The sequence below is a fragment of the Coturnix japonica genome, chromosome Z (assembly GCF_054131305.1).
Source record: "Coturnix japonica strain WE chromosome Z, WE-NBRP24, whole genome shotgun sequence".
In the NCBI taxonomy this organism is placed as follows: Eukaryota; Metazoa; Chordata; class Aves; order Galliformes; family Phasianidae; genus Coturnix; species Coturnix japonica.
Window position 1 is genome coordinate 68920952 of NC_140702.1, and position 15904 is coordinate 68936855.

General features: G+C 37.0%; 1 long non-coding RNA gene across 5 annotated transcripts in view; it reads left to right on the forward strand.

The window, feature by feature from the left end:
* Positions 1-15904, forward strand: part of LOC107305733 (uncharacterized) — a 154527-nt gene that overhangs the window by 23185 nt on the left and 115438 nt on the right. For 2 of the 5 annotated variants that reach the window (XR_014939856.1, XR_001551880.3), the window contains one exon: positions 11391-11545. The exons of the other annotated variants lie outside the window; for them this stretch is intronic. This is a non-coding gene — a long non-coding RNA (uncharacterized LOC107305733). The remainder of the gene's footprint in view (positions 1-11390; positions 11546-15904) is intronic. 5 annotated transcript variants of the gene reach the window in all.

A 15904-nucleotide genomic window follows, 5' to 3' on the forward strand; every position in this document is an offset into this window, starting at 1 on the left:
CTTTAAATCACTTGAGAGGAGCTAGAAACAAAATCTAAGTCTATGAAACAATTTCTTTACAAGTTAGAAAGCTGCCTGCATGGTGCTGCTTGATGCAACGAGAAAGGTGGTTTTTCTGAGATGAACATTTTCAGCATCTAAACTCACTTCCCCAAGCAACCATCAGATGGTAGCAATGCTTGTTTGCTATCTACCATGGACTAGATTCAAGCTGGGATGCAGAAAGCAAGGCTGTTATTGCCAGTCCCTGCAGCCACCCAGTCGCCTTTTGAGACTACTCTGATGTTAGCATTTCAGAGGACACTAAAGCTGCGGATCGCAGTGTAAATGCTGAGGTAGACACTATGTAAAACAATCTGATCTTATATGCACAGAGTTGTAGCCAATAGCCACATGCATGAGGGAACAGATGAAGCCCAAGGGAAATGCAGATGTCCTGTCCCTGGTTTTGTTCTCTAGATTTTGGTTTGCTGCAAAGAAGGACTCTGAGAAATAAAAGTAGCAAGAAAATTAACTTGGGACCTTGAAACTAACTATGGTAGAGACTCTCAGGCAAATCGATCTAATGTTGCAGAATGGTGATGGAACAGACTCCTGTAGCATGTAGGAGTCCTTGGTGGAGTGATAAAAAGCTTTCTTATTGAAGGCCTGGCCTGAGGTCACTGGAAACAGCTTCCACTAGGGAAACATTTTGTCTGCTTCATCCTTGAAGGTAAAGGCAGTATTCAATGCCTCTGGCTTTAAATGTCAAACAGTGAGACACCTAAGCCAGACTTCCCACATGTGCTGCCCGTACAGCCCACAGAGTGATAGAGACCTGTCTGGAGAGAAAAACATTGCCCATGCCTAGAATCCTGACCTGGGGTAAGAGAAATCAGCCTGTGAAGGTGTCTGTTTCTCTCTACTGATCAGAAACGGATCTTGTTCAATTCACTTAAATGTAGGTCCTAATTTTAGGTGTCTTAGTCCCTAAGAGTGCCACTGAAAGGCACAGTTACCAATCCCTGTTCTGCTTTCTCTTCTAAGCAAAAAACTAAACAAAACAAAACAAACAAACAAAAACCCAAACCAAAACAAAACAATAAAGAACAAGAAACACACTCCTCCCCCTCCCCCACAAAAAAACCCCACAACAGAAAAATTTTATGCATATGGCATATAGTCACAAATATCTGAAATCACCATGTTCAGATCATTAACAACTTCAAATTAATTGATACTTTTCTAATTGCTTGTGTTAGCACATTTCTCCTGTGATATCAGTGCTATTTGGACTTTTATCCGGAGTCAAAAGGTATGATTGCTCACTAGTTCTATTTTTTGCTGGTCTTCACATGTATTCCCTTAACATGCCCCCCTGAAGTAGAGATCTGATTTGGTTTGGTTTCTTTGAGGGCTACACGTTCAGGTTTGCTTTTTCTTGCTACTTGCTGTACTTGCTGTGTCTTCTTGGGCAAAATGTCCCTTTGATTCCCCTCCAGCCCCTGCCCTTTTTGTCTGAAAATGTCTCCTGCACAGTCTTCCCAGGGTGGCAGCTTCATTAAACCTCAGGATGGATGCTTCAGGCATCTTTAGCGTTTGAGACAACTAATTCCTATCAATAAATTACTAAACTGTAGCCCACTGTCAGACTTTATGATGGCAGGTGTACTATATTTAGCAAAAATAGATTTGGCATGCCTGATTACCTGTTTAGCCATAGTGTCTTCTAGTAAGCTCTCGGGGAAGTGAGAATATCATTCTAGAACAAGTACATTTTTTTTCCTGTCAGCATAATCAGACCTATGTCGGCTTTGATCCAGAGAGCTTTTTTTTTCTTTTTCCCTGAGTCACTGACATTGGATTATTTGACTTAGACCAGGCTTATATTTTTGGCATGTATAGTAAGTCTTGACAACTTCTTAAATGTCATTTTGTATTTGTCTAGTATACTTTTTCTTTTCCTCCTAGTTCTACTTTATTGTTGTTGTTTTTAGTTTTTAATTTTCCTCTGATGTTTTATTTCTTAACTGGCCTTTGTATATGTTTATAATCAGTTGCAACATCTGGGTGTGGCCATGAACTGGGAGGAATGGAAAGAGTCTGTGTTGGTTGCACTTGTCCTTTATCCTTGTCACAAAGCAGCAAACCTTATAGTGTCTCCTCAGGGCTGAACATTATGTTGTACCTCCCCAGCTGTATGTGTTCACTTCTTGAGCTGCTGCTCCAGCAAGTGCAGTGTATGTTTTGACAAACCACTAGCATTTGTTTGTGCTAAAAACCCCAACAAACAGGTTTCAACAAAACCTCTGTACTTCACTCTTCTGCACTTCCTCTAGGCGTTCCACGGGATGGACGGAAGCTATGAACTGTCTGTCATGCTTATAATTAGCTTGCAAACCATATTAAAAACAAGAGATGTATTTTCAGTGTGATTGAAGGAGGCCATGAAATGGTTATTCATGGCTAGTAGTCAACATTGAGAATAACTGTTTCATATAAAAAAAGCAGGTGTAATACAAAATATGAAGCCCTATCTTCCATTATGTGCCTTGGTGCTATTCTTTGTAAAAGCTGATGAACCCTATGCCACTCACCTTTGTTTTCCACTATATTGCCATAAGAGATCATTAGTGATATCCTACCTGAGCAACTGGATTACACTTACTGTAATAGCACCTTATGGCTGGCCCTTTCTAAATGCATGCTTTGTGTCTGCAATTCCTTACTGATGTTTTCACCTCATAACCACAGGACATCTCTGCCTGGCTCTTGTTTGGCTAGATAGATTTTCATCTGGATACTTTTCTATATCAGTCATCTGTTCATTTTCCCTTCCTTTCCCAACAGGAAAATTAATGATATTTTTGTGTCACAGGTTTTGCAACTTTCTTGTGTTCTGCTTTTTTAGGCTGCCTTTAGTTATGTCATTCCACTACCTTATCTCAGAGATTTGTTCAAATCATGGTTCATTTGTAGTGTGCTGGTTTTGGTGATGGAACCAGCCTAAATGGCAGTGTGTGGGAATGATGCCTACAAAAGTGCATCTTGAATATGAAAGGATGTATGGCATTAATTGTAGAGGCATAAGCCAAAACTGTGACATTCCAAGCAGAAAATATTTAAGATTGATCCTAACCTCTACTGTTTTTTTCTTTAATGGCAGCAAGAGCCTTTTATTTATTTTATTTTATTTTATTTTATTATTTTATTTTATTATTTTATTTTATTTTATTTCATTTTATTTCATTTTCATTTCTGTTCAATTTTTAATACCTATAAACAGGAGATTTCATTCTTCTCAGTATCCTCTTTTGGCATTTCTACGTCCTCATGTCAATAAGCCTGATTCAGGTTGTTTCAGTCATCCCTTACTGTTATTCTACATGTTCCTTCTTGATGACTTTAAGGCCTTGCTGAATTCCGAGTAATGAGAGAGCTTTCTTTCCTGGAGAAATGACAATTGACATATATCATGGATTTATGCTAAGTGCTTTGTCTTTTGCCTGTTTGAATGCAAGGTAACAAGAGAGTAGATTACTTTGAAGGGAAGATAAAGTAATACTTCCATTTTACAGGTTTTCTGTTTGTTTGTTTGTTTTCCTCCTCAATTATTATAAATGTATGTATGACAGCTCTTGCAGATATAAATAATTAACAGGAAGTAAGAAATTCACAACTCATTTTGGTTAAGTATACACCCACTTGCTCAATAGTATAGAAATTTGGAAATATTAATTCATATGTATTCAGGTTGCAAACCTAGTTGTGGCTTCATAGCATTCAGGCATCGCCTGAAGCTGGATAATTTCTCCCCGTGATTTCTCTACCTGGTTGAAACACCTGCAGCTGAACCACAGTACTTCTTTCAGCACTCCTTTTAGATAGCTGAACCAATTTTGATCTTTATTGTTGCAGTCAAGAGGATAAAAGTTTGTATACATGATGCAGGTGCTGATGATTTGCACTATTTTTCTTGTCAGGGCTTATGCCATGATGTACATGGCTTTGAAAACCTCAGCTGTATCTTGGAGCATGAGAGATGTTATGAAGCGACTCTGAGCAAACTTGAGGAAATGGTATTCTTTTCACTTGCGACAAGAATAACACCAGCTGATATATATCATGGCCTCTATTTATTTTACCCATTTTTTTATTTTTTTATTTTTTTCTGGTGTTGTTGGGGTGATGACTAACATTTCTTTTTTGATGGAAAACAAAATAGTGTGGATAAAACATATTGAAAAGTTAAATCAAAGGCATCTGTGGTTGCTGAAAGCCAGCATTCATCAGTAGGGAAACACATAGGTAATCTGGGAGCTCTTAGGTTTTAGTGCCTTCAGTTTAAATGTCAGACATCAAAATGATATTTTTCCATATCTATAGAATTTAGGTTCAGAGTCTTCTTTAAAAAACAAAATAGGCAAACAAAAAACACCACGAACAAAACCCGGCTTTCAGGTCCCATTGTTACTGACCTCTTTCAACCTCCAGTCAGTTATGCAGCGTAAATGGGAGAGCTTTTGATGACGTTAGTGAGGGTTGATGCATGAGTGAAGAGCAAAGCGTCTCCTTTGGGAAAACGTGCTAGGCCAAGGAAAGCTGCAGAGACAGTGAAAGAGGTGATTCATGGTTTGAAGTTGAGAGCTATTCAGAATTTTTTTTCAAATAACAATAAAAAGAATATGATGTAGAGACTGAAATCTTATGAAAGTGGCATGCATCTGTTCCTCTCACAATACAGAAACACCCAGAGCATTTACTCTCGAGTAAAATAACTCAGCTGTGTGCCAAGAAATACAGAGAAAGATCACTTCCTTTTCACTCTTGGCTACACTCACCTCTAGTTTCAAAAGACAATGCTTTTGGAGGTGGGGAAGTCCTAAGGATAGAAAAAATGATATACACTGGCATTTGCCAGCCCAGGGCAACTTTTTCCAATCCTGTAAAGTTATAGGTTATATCAAGTCAGGTTTATATTTTGTATTGGGCAAACTTGATTTTAACTGGGGAGGATTCTCAAATGGCTTGAACTGATTCTGTGGTAAACATAAGCCAGCCTTTTTTAGCTGCTTAATATAGTTTATTATGTAAGTGTTGGTTCACAATAAATCATTGTACTCTATAGAAACTAGCTTGAATCTAGTGCATAAATATTAAATGGCCTCAGGAATAGAGACATTTAAAGCAGAATTACTGAGTGTGGTTTTCCAGATCCACTGGGAAATCCAAAATCCCCATTGTGATTTAACGACCAACATGCACTGTCATTTGTCGTAATGTAAATCCACTGTGTTGAAGTCAATAGAGTTATTCTAAATTAACATTAAAAAAAAAAAAAAAGGCCTATGAAATACAAGCAACATAATTGCCAGAAATTCTATCCATTAGGATAGAGAAAGAAAATTCTACACCTCTGCAGAAACAGGAATAAGTGGTAGAAAAGTGAAAAATTGCTGTATCTGCAATAATTGATGATCTGTAGGCTTTCTATATTACCAGCAGCAGTCTCTTGCAGATAGGCATAACATGATCATGGTGTGCCTCAGTTTCCCAAAACCCATCTTACATTTGTACAGGTTGTCCTTTTATGTAGGGATGAGAGAGACTTGAGTCCCTAGGAAATGTAACTCAAGGATTCCTCTGTGATTCCATCAGTTATGCTAGAGTCCTGCTTTAAGGACCAAAGTGCTGAATCTCCCCAGCATTGCCTTCATGAATGCTTGAAAAGCAAGAATATGTTTTCTTTCCCCCCAGAGCAAAGCTGGCCATTGAGAGAGGGCAGAGAGTAGGCAGAGTGACCTGATCAGATACGGAACTAATGCTCATAAGCTGAGGTTGAAGTCCTGGCCCACAAAGCTGGTTCGGTCAGGTTGCAAAGATGATGTGAAGAGCATCGCACTGATGAAGGGAAAGCTTTCAACAGTGCTAGTGCAGATCCTGCCTAGAATTTGAGGCGAAAAGAAAGGGATGCAATCTGAAAAATAATGTGTCCTTTCATCAGTTCATTTATATGTATGTTTGTAAGCAGTTAGGACTCTGCTCAACCCAGCAGGTTATAATGTATGTTGTGTCCTGAAACCACTGTTTGAAGCCCAAACAGAGATTGTGGTGCTGTGTGCATGGAGTGCAGAAGACATCATGTCTGAAATCTCTCCTTCAGGACATGACCACTGACTTGATCTCTGCCCTCAGTCACAACTACAGGGGACAGAGGACAACTTTGGGACATGGCACCATATATTTGAGTGCTTGATTTATGAAACACAGTGAAGACAAACAAAAGCTGGAACAACTCATTGATAGAAAAACTCCCTGTGCTTCAGCTCAAAGACACACCTTTAAACACAACCTCAAAACATTTATTATAGAACAGAACAATTTGTATTGCATTCATTCAATGATGTTTTCAAAGGACTGTCAACCTCTGTCTGCAGGTACCTTTTCTTACAACATATCATCTATAGTATTCATTCCCCCCTCTCCTCCCACCCCTTGGTAACCATATAAGAGAGATATGCATTACAGAAAATGTGTATATGTTTGCTTCTATTACAGTCATGATCAAAAGTCTATGATATATTGAAATACTTGCTTTGTACAAATACATCTGTTATGAGAGGGTTCCTTAACATAAATGGTGTATTTTCTATAATGTGCTCCGTCTAATGAATGGTTCAGCAAAGGCACAAGAACAGAACTATGTGGGGAGAATGCAGTAATTTCTCTTTAACATGCAGGAATTCTGAATACAAGTAAATGCATGCCAAATTTTATTGCTTCTAAATCTGAATAATTGTATTTCTGAGCTGTGCATCTGGGTAGATAATAAAGCCACAAAACAATTTAATGAAACATATAAAAAATCAAATGACATTACTAAATATTATAATATGCAGAAAATATATTTTGCATATTGTCACCTAATCTTTCATCCACATTCTAACAAATAATGCAACAATAAGTGAAAGTCTTATTATCCATCTAAGTAAATTGAGACCAAATTCACCTTGTTTCCTTTTCTTTATGCATGTGTGTGTGTGTATGTGTGTGAACATAAAAGTGAGATTGATATTATTGCTTTATGTTTATGGTACATTTTTTTCCATAATAACTAAGGTGACAAATATGAGACTTTTTTTTTTTTTTCCCCCCTTCTGTTTGAATCAGTCCTCAGCTCAAATTTTGATTATGTTACATAGTCAAGTACTTACAAAGGATAAGACTTGAATACATGGCCTATCTTGTTACCTCTCATTTATACATAATTCTGCAAGAATGAAAACTGGAATACCACAACAAAAATGAGGATTCTCATATATAAATTCACTGTGTAAAAATCATAGATCTAAGTTGCTTTGATCATTCCTTATAGCTGAAGGATGGATATCGGAACCTCAGATGGCAATGCTGCTGACTCATGCCAGACACCTATTTTAGGATGAGGTGAACTGTCCTTTGGATGGATTTGTATATTTTTCTGTTTGCTGTCAAGGAATCCTAAATGACTAGCTTAGACTTAGATGTCTAACTTTTCAAAGACCAGGTAAGGAAGCCAGAATCCTATCTAAAGAGGTAAAAAAAATGCTCGCACGATGGAGGTATCTCTCTTGTTCTTGCAATGATTCTAGCACTATGATTTATTTTACTCTGTCATGGAAGAGGTCATTGCAGAGTTCCAGCTGATTGTAGTGTCTGGATTTAAAGGACAGCAATCTGAAGTGTCTACTGCAAAATGTCTTTTGCAAAGGTGAGCCTCTATCATCAAAAGTCGTGCAAACAGTAGGAAAAGGACTTAGTATCGCGAAGACCAGAGTATGGTAATGTCCTGGCTTTCCTCAAGGCAGCTGTCTCCCTTTCTTTCCTTGTGACGCATTGGCCCAGATTTTGCTTGAACAGAACAGCTTCTCATACCATGAGACAACCCGTTGATGTCAGTGAAGGAATCTTTCATTCATCAGGTGAAAGTCAGTAAGACTCCACCTTGTTTCAAGAGAAGGTAGCCAGATGTTTTTTGATACTTAATTTCTGACACCTATAGAGAAGGATTTTCCCCATCACCTCATCCACCTTCATGCTGCTAGAAGGAAATTGGCTGTGTTCTTTACTATCTTCATTCCTACATTAAATATCAAGGTCAGAGTCCTGAAGATGACTTATGGAAAGGTAAATTAAGGACTAATAAACACCATGAGCTAATGAGTGAAAAAAAACAAAAAAAAACTTGTCTCCTCGGGAAAGAGGGAACTGTTCTCAAAGAATATAGAGGCTTTGTACTCTAAGGTGTTTTTTTGTACTAAAGCCAGGACTTTTTTTAGTAAGCATACAATGATTGTGGAACAAATTCCTGTAAGAAGAAAGAACCATTGTATAGATTGCAACTCTTCCCACTTTAGGTGTCAAGTGCACTTCTTGATTCCTTCTGCTGTTCTTACAAACAGTTCACATAGAATAACATACTCAGTTAAAAAAAGTAGGATTTTCTTCTGAGAAGGAGTAAGAAAGACCTAGACATAACCAATTCCACTGTCCACATTTCATAACTTGCTACTGAAATGAGCAAAAAAATGTTTTGGGAAATATAAATACGCAGAAAAAATAGAGATTAGGAATTGCCACATATAGATAGTATACAGTGAAATGGTGAACAGAATAATTAATGCATATAAAAATATTCCGAGTCCTTGATTTAGGAATCAAGTGCCTGCAGACAGATTTTCCTCTTGTTCATACTATTATTATTGTTCAAATAATGCAGAGGAAAACTCAGCCCTTAATTTGTGAGAGGAAGTTTATGGGATAAGGAATTTGATTTGACTTCAAAGAATGTGAATCAGTTCTTTCTATTCTGTTGTCCACTATTCCGTTTCAGTTCAATTCTCTTGTATCTAAAGCTTTCTCTGATAAGGTTTATCTTTATATCCTGCTGCAGTACCCCTATATTCACCATACCTTTGAGGTTTCCTCCCTCCCTTTCTTTCTTCTTCCTTTCCTTCCTCCCTCCCTTCTTTTCTTCTTCTCCTCTTTTCTATCATTCTTCCTTATGCTTCTTCCCTCCTTGGCTTTCTTCTTCCCTTACTTGGAGGACCACTATCATAACCAGAACAAAAACACTGTTAAAATAGCCACTGTTAAATCTCTGATGCTTGAGCTAAGCAAGTTATACTATGCAGTACATCCAGAGGAGATTTACGCATCAGATATCTGGTGTATATACAATTTATTATCTCATTTAATCTTGATAAAAATAAAATTGCAACAGGATAAGACCTGGAATGGAATAGCTACGTATTTCTAAGTACATATACATACATATATATGCATGCATATATTTAACATATAAATAAAATATAAAATACATTTAAAGATGTATATAGAAAACTATCTTAATAGTTTAAACCACTGTGACTTCTTAATACTAAGTTGAACTTATTTGAAAGTGTAGTGATGATCTTATATTTTGTTAGTATTTTAAAACATCAGCCTTCTATTCAAAATTTAAGGCATACATGAAAAATATACGTCACCTACCTTTTAAGTGTAAATATGGGTCACTGTGTACTGTACTGTATACCTAAAATCAATATTAAAAATCTTGCAATTTTCACTTTTGATAGTGAGAAGGGCAGTGAACATCTCATTGTTCAGTCATAGATTCAAATTTGAATGTTTTTCTGACGACCTGAAAGAGAATTTTTTTTAAAATAGAGCCACAAAATATTATAAATATTGAGATTCTCCTCCCATAGTCTTCTCCACCCAGATCAATTTTTAGATGCTTGACTGGAAACAGATCCATTTAGAAAATATTTCCCATAGCTGTAAAAGCAGCATTTGTAGCTCAGTTTAATGGACATTATAAATTTAATGCAGGCTTACTATGTAACTTTAATACACCTGCTATTTTCCATAATTTAGGTATATCTAATTCATCATTTTCTTAACCATTAAATTTTGGAAAATACTCCAGTGGAAATTAAATGGGAGCTATCAACATTACCAGAATTTGTGAAGAAAATAAGAAAACTTGATTTCTCTATTGCAAAGTGTTGTATAATGAGGGAATGTGGCAGAAATTGGAAAGAAACTGAGTCATTTTTTCCCCCTACTTTTGATTTCCATTCTAAACTTCCTTATCTGTACATCAAAAGTCTCATTTAACCTGCTAGATCTGAAGTGTTAAATATTTCCAAAAGCTGTCTTAAAAGCAAAGAAATTATTCAAAACTCTATTTAGAAATGAGGAAGTTAAACAGCTTGTAAACCTGAAGTAAAACTGATTTCAATGTCCCATTACACAGAAGCATAAAACACAGAATAAAAGGAAGTTAATGTCTTCATTGAAAAACTGAGAACTGTGTTACTCACTCTGGGGTCACTGTTTAGAAAAGAGGAAGGTTGCAGACAGTTTGGGGGATATTAATAAAAGAAGTTGAGCTTATCCTTTCTTCTTAATAGGTGAGAGAAAAAGCTTGGCATTTTTTGTGCCTGCCGTACAGCTTTATGATATTAGGAAAAGGGTGAGATTCTGTAATCTAAGGTGGAATTTATCCAGATTAAAAAATGTCTCTTTTTTTAGATACTTAGCTTTACTTTCATTTTCTTTCCCTTTAATGCTAAATGGGTCACAGGACTTACAACCTGCTCACCTTTTAAAACTATTTATGCTTCCACCTGCTGCCTTTAATAAGCAGCAGTGATTGGAATTGCTTAATATTTCAAGCAGGAGTTGGGGTGGAGATATTCTATTGGTACGTAATGAAGCAACACTGGTCTCACTGGTAGCAGGAAGATCAGTGGTTTAGCATCAGACATTATATACTTGGAGGAAATAAAAAAAATCAGGAAAAATATAAATAAAAGAGAGTGCAAAGTTTTATTGTCAAGCGCGTCTGTCACTTCATGAAACCACAGCTATATATAAGATATATGTGACATACTAATAGGAAGTAATTTACCCAAGGATGTTTTTGTGCCTTGAAGTGCCTTCAACATTTCTGCTTTGAAAACTTTGCAAGTGTGTATGCATCAGAGCAGTTACCGAGGCGCTGAAGTTCCCAATTTGTGCACAATGTGACTTTTATAATGCTATTAAACTCATCTCATGGAAAGCGGTGTGCACAAAACAATGATACATGAGATCTCAAGGAGGCTGCTGAGAGGGGGGAAGGATGGAGTGAAGAGAAAGCTTGTATAAAGTCACTTTGAGAATGCACCTTCCACTCCAGAAACCTTCTGTTTATTCATATTTGAAATTATTTGTTGCACTTTGGGCTGAGATTCATGCTGTTTTCATTTGCTACTCCTATGTAATAAATTGTTTTTGTATTTGTTTTTTGTTTTTTTGTTTTCCTTTTTTGTTTTTGGTTTTTATTTTTTATTTTCTTTTTTTTTTTTTTTCTCTAACTTTAGAGTAAACATAATGTTGATGAGATGCAGCAGACTGACAGCCCTGGCAATTGAACTCATGCATTTATCTCCATCATGGGGCAACAAAAGGCCAAGACTACCTCTTGTCTTGTGAGCTCTAACTTGAAGGGATGGTCTCAAATAAGTACTCAGTACCTGTAAGTACATTGGTTGTGCAAACAGCTGCAAAAGCTCAGACTTTTTCAAATGAAATCTGACCTTTCTTCTTTCTTACTCTTGATCCTATCATAGCTACCTGCCCTGCTCTTATTCTCTCTTGCACCTAGACAATAAAACTTGTGTTCTGTTACCTGCTGGAGGAGTAACATCCCCATGGAGCCCTATTCTGAGTTCTGGTATTCCAACAATGTTTTTGGAACAATAAAATCTCAAATTATGCAATTGCAAATGGTATTTGCACGGTAAGACAGATTTTTAGCCCAGTGGAAGCCAAAGAAAGGGTACCAGGTTAATTTACTGCAGAAGAGATGTGAGATGGTCATAGACTTGGGGAGAGAATACAAGCAGATTTTCCTTTGTAATACGAAATCCTTAAACAGTGGATTTTCTTTGTTCATTTGTAAATATAAACAAACAGGGAGAAAAGACAAATGAACTTCTCTCTCCAAACTGAAATTCCCTGAAGGACAGAAAAAATGTGGGAGGTGAAGGTCAGTTCAAATATTTCACTGTGATAAGCTCACAGAGTTTAATTCAGAGGAGAACTACATATAACTTTTTAATATATTGGAACAATGATTTTTTTAAGCTATTGTGAAATTAAAATCAATGCATCCTATGCAGAAATTACTGCTACGGAACATTTTGTCATCATCTGTTTTTCTTCTCTCATGAAATTTCCTTGAAAACAATATTTTTAATGCATTTTGGAAGATGAAGTTTTTATCACCAGGCAAACATCCTAACAGCGTTGGTTTGTAGAGATTTATATGGCACTGACTATGGCTCTGAAATATTCTGCCCAGATTTAGGCATCTAATCTAGGAGGACAGTTTCTGTACATTTCTGTTCATGATAGAGAAAGTGGCAGATAGAGATGCCTCCAAAATGCATACCTAACATTCAGGTCTAACTTTCTGATCTTTTCTCATGATTAACTTCAGCATAGGAAGTTCTGCACAAATGTGTGCAAGAACTTCTTTACGGTGAGGGTGATCACAGAGGCAGAAAGAGTCCAAAGGAGGCAACAAAGATGGTTAAGGTCCTGGAGCATATCAAGTACAAGGAAAGGCAGGGAAACCTGGGACTGTTCATTGTGGAGTAGAGAATGCTGAGAAGGGATCTCATAACTGCTTATAAATATCTAAAACACAATGGGTGCAGACTCTCAGTGGTGAGCAACAGTAGAACAAGGGGCAACATGCAGAAACTGGGACACAGTTTTTTCCTTCATGAAGAGCTTAGCATACATTTCCTTAGTCATGGATCTGATCATACTGGATGTACTCAGCCTTAGAGTCAATAGCTAGGAAAAAACAAAACTCAGTACAAACAAATTCAGTTGGGTTTAGACATAGCGGTATCTATTTTGGAACAGACACTTAGCTCTATCCTTTGTTAGTCTTTAGATCTGATATGGGTCAGCAGCAAATAAACTGTCTAATATTAAAGCAAGAAGAAAGTGGTGGAGGAAAATGAACCATGACACTTTCTCCTGAGGTGGTGAATAAATACAGTACTTTTGTCCCTGCCTCCTTTCTCCTAAGGACACAGCTTGGGTGTTTGTATAGAATTTATCTAATCCAACACCTATTTCCTCACACTCCCCTTCTATTTTCTTAATGGTATTCAGGGAGAGTCAGACTTCTTATTTTTTATACAACATCAAGATGTTGTATTAAATATAGGATTTGGGACTTGGCAAATCAACAAGCACATTGTACTCTGGTGGAGACAAAAGGTGACTGAACAGTTTAGCTAGACAAAATACAGGCAAAAGTAATGCTCCACAGTAAGAGGATTGCCAGCTCTATTGTTGGGCCCACAACAGGAACCAACATATTGCAACATTAAATTCCCATCTCACATGGAAGTTATTTCAGGGAGAAGTCTAACAAGCAAACTGCGCCCACAGTTTAATCCTATTGTCACCCTGATGGATTTATATTTGCTGCTGGGCTGTAGGGGTGGAATGAGGCCGCTTTGTTATTATTTCAGCTGTATTTACTGGGGAAAAAAAACAACTACCCCAGAGTTAGGTGAATATGACTACTGCTACCTTTACATAGTCAGAAATTTATTTTTTGCTAGTGTAACTATAAAAAGACTAAAATTATATCTTAGTTATGCAGAAATTCTTTACTCAGAGATGAGAAAAATATTTTCAGCAGTAATTAAGATTTGTGAAATAACTGGGTTTTTTTTCTTTTTCTATTTTTGGCCTACATATGTTCTTATGACCTCAACTCATTTCTTCACCTTTTTTTTTTTTTTTTTTTTTTTTTTTTAATATGTACTGCAGCTATCACAACAGTACACGAGGTCAAGTGTACTAGTTATTATGTATAATGCATTTTCCTACGTTTTATATCTTGGAAATAACTGTATAGTTCATATACAGGTATATACTTTCACTGTAACCCTGAGATGTGACATCACTTGGACATCAGGTCCAGAATATATTTGAGAGCCTTTAGTGATCCTTTCTTAGCAGAAGGATATTTAACTTTGTGAGTGCAGAAATGTAGCTACATCTTTGGATTACCATGCAGGTGTACTATAGATTCAGTTTAGTCAAATCTTCAGCTGATGTTGATTGGTATAATTTGACTAAAGTCAGTGTTACAGCAATTTACATAAGCAGAAAAAACAGACATGTAGCTTTCCTGAAAGTGATTGTTTCTCTGCATGTTATTTATGGCCAGAGAGAGTGATTAACACAAAAATCAGGAGTTCTTGTTATTATGTTGATATAAAATGTAGGAGTTGTAGAGATGGCCATAATTTCTTGTACTTAGCAGTTTCAGGGAAGTTTCATTTGGGAAATAAATAACAAAAGAACAAAAAATGTTTGAGGATGAAAACAATCTCCTTTTTTCCCTTGCTATTTATTTAATTAATTTTGCATGCAACATTTTTTCTTAAATTATGCAATTCACATTTTCACTTAACTGTATTTAAGGGGGAAAACAGAACAACAAAAATTCCAATCACTTGTGAACACTGCTTACTCATTTTCCAGCCAGTTTTATTGATGGGAAAATCATAGAATCATAGAATGATGAAGGTTGGAAAAGACCCACAGGATCACCCCGTCCAAGCATGAAATAGTTCTTACTAAACCATGTCCCTCAACACAACATCCAAACATTCCTTGAACACTTCTAGGGTTGGTGACTCCTCCCTGGGCAGCCCATTCCACCGCCTGACCACTCTTTCAGAGAAAAAGTGTTTCCTAACGTCCAGCCTGAATCTCCCCTGGCACAGCTTGAAGCCATTCCCTCTAGTCCCATCACCAGTTACACAAGAGAAGAGGCCTACCCCCCAGCTCACTACAAACTCCCTTCAGGTAGTTATAGAGAGCAATAAGGTATCCCTTGAGCCTCCTCTTCTTCAAAGTTAACAATCCCAGCTCCTTGAGCTGCTCCTCATAAGCCCTGTGCTCCAGACCTCTCACCAGCTTAGCTGCCCTTCTTTGAATGCACTCCAGGGCTTCAGTGTCTTTCTTGCAGTGAGTGGCTCAAAACCAGACACAGTACTCAAGATATGGCCTCACCAGTGCTGAGTACAAGTGGACAATCACTTCCCTGTTCCTGCTGGCTATGAGACACATCCTTCACCCCCTTGTTTGATTGTATCAGGTTAGCATTTTGGTTGGTACTATGGATCTTCTTAATGTTCCTCATTATGTCTTTTTCATAATGTGTGTGTTTAATGTGTTTTTTTTGTTTGTTTGGTTGGTTGGTTTTTGGGTTTTTTTTCTTTGTTGTTTTGTTTTTATCCCCTTGTGTGTGTATTATATTTTTTGCTGCTCCATACTTTATTCCATACAGATGGAAACAAGAGCTTGTCAGCCTGACAGTCTTTCTCAGTCTTCTTTAAAAATAATCTCTTTAAGTATTTCTTGATCCAAAATTGCCTTATGCTCTTTGGAAAAAGGAACATTTCTGTTTTTTAAGTACAAAGAGTTCCTTTCTACAATTAGCAAAAGCACATTCAAGGGTGGAAATCTGATATACAGTTCTCAAAAAAGCTCAAAATATGCAAAATATCAAGCAGTCCTGTTTGCGTAATTCTGGTGCTAACAAAGTTTTTTTATTCCCAGAATACATTCCTTCACATACATTTGAATCCTGTCAATTAGAAGTGAGTGCTTCTCCCATTTTATGTCCTACGTGGGGTCCTCACTCTCCTTGTTATAAGCGTGTTTCTGAATTCTTGCTGCTATCATCCCTAACCCCACCATGGGATATTTGATCAGAAATTATTATAGTTCCTAACTCAAAGGCTCAGTCACCTTTAGTGTGACTAGAGCTGTTTAAAAATTATTAGTTTGG